The sequence below is a fragment of the Semicossyphus pulcher genome, unplaced genomic scaffold, assembly GCF_022749685.1.
Source record: "Semicossyphus pulcher isolate SPU_LCO1_2020_fin unplaced genomic scaffold, fSemPul1.0.p SCAF_22, whole genome shotgun sequence".
Taxonomy (NCBI): Eukaryota; Metazoa; Chordata; class Actinopteri; order Labriformes; family Labridae; genus Semicossyphus; species Semicossyphus pulcher.
In genome coordinates, this window is record NW_027211696.1 from 10,259,594 (window position 1) to 10,265,593 (window position 6,000).

The following is a 6,000-nucleotide window of genomic DNA, read 5'->3' on the forward strand; positions in this document are numbered from 1 at the left end:
TAACTCAGAAATATCCTCCTCAACAAATACCAAAATACTATCAGAAAAGGCTACAGAATGTGACTGCATGTCAACTTGAAACATTATGATCCCAATATTGGAGAAGGTACCCCATAAGCCATAGCTGACAAAGATATTCATGGAAGGAAGTATAAGATTACGTATTGGATGAGGACATCACCTCTCTACTGTAGTCATCACAGGATCCCTTGCTGTACCTCATGCCTGTAATGTTTGCTGCTTCTATATTTTTGGTATTTTAGTGACATTTTTGCGTCTCATAACAATGGTGTAAATAGTAGAACTATTTATTGAGAGTGTTATACTTTTTTAAGTTATATTTAATGTCCATGTAAGTTATTTTTTACATTGTTGGTATAAACAAAAAAAAATCGGTTGTGAGTCAAAACTGTCATTTTGTCTCTGTCGTCGTCACGTTGCTAATCGCTTTGGATCATCGCTAAAAAAGCGTTGATCGAGTATACAGTACACTTCCGGCTCACAACCACGCAAGAACTTGTCTCATTGGTCAATAAGTGTAGATGGACACTGCTTGCATCCAATGAGGACTCACCACAAATGTTACTGAGTGCAGTGTATCTTCTTTTCCCTTTAAAAACCAGAATGTAAAGTTTTTTTATTTTATTTTATTTTTTTTTAAATGCACACATTAGCCATATGTACAAGGAGGTGTGAAAAGAGAACCAAGTATGCGATGTTCAAGGACATAAATACGATGTTTTTCAGAGACAAGTGTAAGGCACACGTTGTATATGTACACAGCCAGCTGAGGGCAGGAGATAATGGGCAAGTGGCAGAAAAGACGGATCAGAAATGGAGGAGAAAAAAAGGTCAGAAGGCAGCCGATGGTGCCACAGATAGAGTGTTCCTGGATGGGGGGAAAAGTAGAAGGTGGGCAGGGATGGGTGGGCTGCTTTTCCTGGCCTGTCGAGCTATTTGTCCAGGTGTGAAAATGTGTACTCACAGAGGCTGCCCCTGGGCAAAGGGTGGCCGACGCTGACTGGCAACAAGCCGAGGCCAATGAGTCAGAGTTTCTCCCGGGGGTGGCAGCCATTCCCCTCTCTGGGACTCCCACCACCCCCTCCTACCTCCACCTCCCCACTCCTCGACACACTGCCTCATCTGTCACTGTCAGGTAAGCCTGCGCGGGGCCTGCCAGGGTCAAGCTGGCCCTGTGAAAATGAGAGAGGATGTTTGCCCAGCTTACAGAGCCTTTTGAAGTTAGGCTGAAGGAACACAGCTCTCCTCACCTTAGAGCCTATGCTTATCACATAATATGATTTGTATAGCAGTCTTTTTTGACAGGCTTTGATACCTCTCCACATTTTCCACCAACAGTCGCTCCTTTGTTTCTAATTTAACACCTGGTTGTTGTATTTGCTTGTCTAAAAATGGCTGAAACTTTGTAGTGTCTAAGTCATTACAAAGCGATGGGGAGGGTAAGGGAGAGTGTCTGAAGCCCTCATAGTTTTTCTCAGATCATTGTGGAGAAAAATACTGATGTGCCATCTTGTTGTAAGACATTTTCTTTGTGTATTGTAACACATGAAGTACCTCTCACAGGCCTCTGGTTATAGAATGGTCCACTTATGTCTGTTTCCTAATCCCTCAATAAATAAAAAAAGGTGAATTGTCCTTTTTTTCTAAGTGGGAAGTACAAGAAAAAAGTGTATTTACATATTATATGGATATCTAGTGGTATTACTGCAATGTTTCGTACCCGATTGCTCAACAAATATATTTTAAGATGTAAATAATAATATTATATGATGATTGTATTTGCAAACCATGTACTAACTGTTTGGGAGTAGCTCTTGGATTGATTTTTATCATAACTATATACAAAGAGATGAACCGTGAATATGTTGTGCATTGTGTCAAAGTATCACCTGCAAGACAGAAAAAAACGACAAAAAAAAAAAAGACCTGTGATGCTTTACCACACCACTCGCTGTCAGCATTTATTTGTTCATAATGGCTTAGTACAAGCACTGTTGTCAGTTGTCTAAACCATGACTTTATCCATCATAAAGAGTCATAAATTATTTATTTGTTTGCCAAGATGAATACAATCATAATGGTCATTTCTGGGTCTTAGGAGTCTGTTGAAATCGCTCCTCGTAATCAAACTTGACGAAGTTTCTTTCAATTTTCCGACCAACATTACTTTTTCCTCCCTCCATACTGTTTATTGTCGAGTCTTAACCCAATGCCTTTGTGTTTGCTGAGAATTTCACCAACACTGTAAAGGTAGCCATCGGACTCAGTAGTCCCTCCCTCCCTCTGATGGCCTCCTCTCTCTTTGGTTCTTATACAGTATGCACTTTTTCAGGCACATATACAACAGATTGGACTTTTTATGTTACAGTCGATGTTTCTCTCTGTTTTTCACAGTTGCAATTATATATTTTTTTGGTGCTCTGGTACATGGCAAAACATGTCTGATGTGTACTATATTTTCATAAGGAAGAGTCATAAAGATGAGTATCATGTTCATTTTGCTGTCATTTATTGTGTAGAAATAAAACACTGGTTAAAGTGAACATAAACTGGATGAGTGTCGTCCGTTCTTTGAGAGTTTTTTTATTTTGTCATTACTAAAAGTGTGTCCCGGCTTATTTTAGAGATGCTTTATTTTGGTTTTTTTTTTACTCTTGAAGTCATAAACGATATTCACATGGCAGCCATTTTCCTGTGACGACACGCTCAGGAAGGGAAGCTCAAATGCTTCTGTATTGCAGTTTGTGGCCCATAGCGAATAGAAAGTCTGTCAATTCATAACCATTTAATCGCTTCCTCATTAATGCGCAACTGAAACAACACGGGGAACTGAAAATCTGGGGGGACATTGTGCCATATGTTGAAAAACAGCATATTTGATAACCCATTAGTGACAACAGCTTATGTTAGCATTCAGCCACTTTCTAGCTAATGTTAGCTAACATTATAGCCCTTTTTACATTGCAATTTCACTGCAGCGCCATAACAAAACTCCACCGTTATGTTGCCTTTTGCCATTTTACATTGGACCAAAGCAATGCCGCTGTAGAGCTGCCCCAGTGTATGTTTTTATGTCCTGGCGTTGCAGAAACAAAAAGTGTGCAAGGTTTAAACAAAACAGTGTGTGCTTCACATAGGCTACACAAACATGTCTCTGTTGTTCCGCCTTGCCGTTAACACTGCCCCCATTTCGCTTCTGTTACGCCTCTGATGGCGGCTCAGAGGCAGAACGACTTCGCACCTACCTTTAAACCTCTGTGCGTTTTACATAGAAGAGGCCGTAACAGAAGCGTATTAATCCCTCCTTGAACTGGCAATGTAAAAAGGGCTAATGTTAGCTAGCTAACACTATGTCACCTATGAATTTACGCCTTTACTTTTCTACTGGTAAAACTACCAAATTCTAATATTATCTTTCAGTCACTTCCTAGCTAACAGTTAAATTAGATAGCAAGTGGCTGAATGCCAAAGTTAGCTGTTGTCAGACCCTAACAAATCTTTGTGACTGTCTTGTTAACATTGACCGCATTTCACCTTTGCTCCGCCTCTGTTACTACCTCTGATGCTCAGAGGCGGAACGACTTCGCCCCTCCATTCCACCTCCCTGCTTTTTACATAGAAGAAGAGGTGTAACAGAGGCATAATAATCCCGCCTTGAACTGGCAGTGTAAAAGGGGCTTATGTTAGCTAGCTAACACTATGTTAGCTAGGAATTTACGCTTTTCCTTTTGTACTGGTAAAACTGCCAATTTCTAATATTATCTTTCAGCCACTTCCTAGCTAACAGTTAAATTAGATAGTGAGTGGCTGAATGCCAAAGTAAGCTGTTGTCAGACCGTAGCTGATCAGTTGCTGATCAATTGAGAAGCGGATTGGTCAAAGAAACCCTTAATTTTACAACTGAGAACCTGGAACAAAGCAGTACAACATTATAACAGCACTTGAGCTACCCACCCTGAGCATGACGAAAAAGGCATCTGTGTGAATACGGTCAATTGAGGCAAAAGAAGAGCTGTAGTCATTCCTTTCAAAATAATTAAAAAAGTGCTAAGGAACCTTCTCTTAAGCCTTCATTGATACATTGGCATTGGAATTTGAGTGCTGTTCCTGGCACACCAATGATGTTAATAGCGTAATTTGTGAGAATGAACATCAAGCTACTGATTTTAAAAGTGCAGTTAATGTTGCATGACTGGAAAGGGAAACTGGATCAGAGCTTCAAGGAAAAGTTTGTCGAGGGCGATGGAAAAAGAAAATGCTTCCCAGCAGCTCACATGCAGAGGGGCATAGCCACCTTCACTTAATGACATAAATTAGAGTAATTCGGGGATAGCTGTCTGTTAGTTCAGTGACTGATTTCCCTCCATTTCCAGCTCTATGTAAATATTTTTCAGCTAGTAAGTTGGGTAAAACCTGGGAAATAACCGCATTGCACTGCTTTCTAAAATTGCAATGTTAAAATCTGATTACAGTTATTTTCATCTGAGCCTCATTTCAACATTTTGCTATCATGCCAACTAATTCTGATCAAAATATTGCGGCAATATTGTGAAACTTCAGTGTAGTGGTTTGTACCCCAGGGGCTTCCCTCCGCTGTGTCAGCTCAGGCAGAACATATGAGTCATGTGCACCACATCAGCTGATCAAAACCATGTCAGATTGAGTTTGACCTCCTCACGAGACACATTGTTGAAGCCATCACCACATTACTCTCTTTGCTGCTACATGTTGGTGTTGATGGCCTGAGGTTTTCACTTTGGTACTTAAACTAAAAAACAGTCTGATGAAACATTGCTAGACTTAAACTATTAAACCCAGAACTCCTACCACAGTAATACACACTGCAATATGTTAGCATGTTGACGTTAGCATTCAGCTCCATGTATGTCAGGCAGGGGTCTAGCATACATGCAGCCTTACAGTCGAGCTGAAAGCTAACGTCACATGCTAACATGTTCACAATAATAACATCACAATGTTTAGCAGGTCACCGTGTATAGCATCTTTTTCAGTTTTGTGTTACCTTTGTCTAACTTGCTGACCTTGTTTTAAGTGTAGTATGTCTGTTTGTATTTGTACATTAAGTAAAACAGGACAAAGTCCTTGACAAAGACAAACTTAGCCAATAAAACTGATTCTAAAACGTATTCTTAGCGTGTTGGCTAATTAGGCTGGCTAACAATAGCCAGCCTAATAGCCAGTGCATATCGTAACTTTTTTTAGCTAACTTGCTACCTAGCTTAGCCCATTATCCCCTTAGTCATTAAGACATTACATACAACATTAAAACAGGGGGGGGGAACTGTGCTTAAATTCTGGTCCGCTTACATGTCTCTGCTCCCTGACAGATAACCTGTTATTATTACATCAGTTAAAACAATTAACTAATTTGCCAAGACAATAATGCAGCTGTGAGTTGAGCTTACCTCTTTCTTTTCAAAATGGTGACACTGGACAGTTTGACTAGTTGAATTCCTAAATTACACTAATACATGTGGATTAAATGTTTTCTTTCCAATCTTTTATATGACTAATGCAAAACAGTTTAAAATTTCAATCTCAAACCATTTCATTTAAATAAATGTCTTTTACCTATCATCGAATGAGTTAACACAATGGTGATTCAGCCTATGGCCCACTGATGAAAGCCTTTGCATTTGCACTATATCGTATTTTTATGGACTGGGTGTCCCTGGCAACATTCGTAGAAAAAATCACAAGCGGTGCTCAGTTAGTGACCCATTACCCAGCATGGGTAGGCGGAGCTAAGCGGCTGTACTATGTACACAGTTTATAAACGAAAGCGAGGAAAATCAAAAGTTATAACCATGACAAAGGGAGGCAGCCATAAAGGTCTGGTTAAATTTGGACAAGTGCTCTCATAATTACTGATAATTGCCAGTAGGAGGCGCTCCAGAGCACAAAAGTTGAAATCTTCAAAATTGTATCTTTAATGTAATTTTTTTTTTTACCTGAACC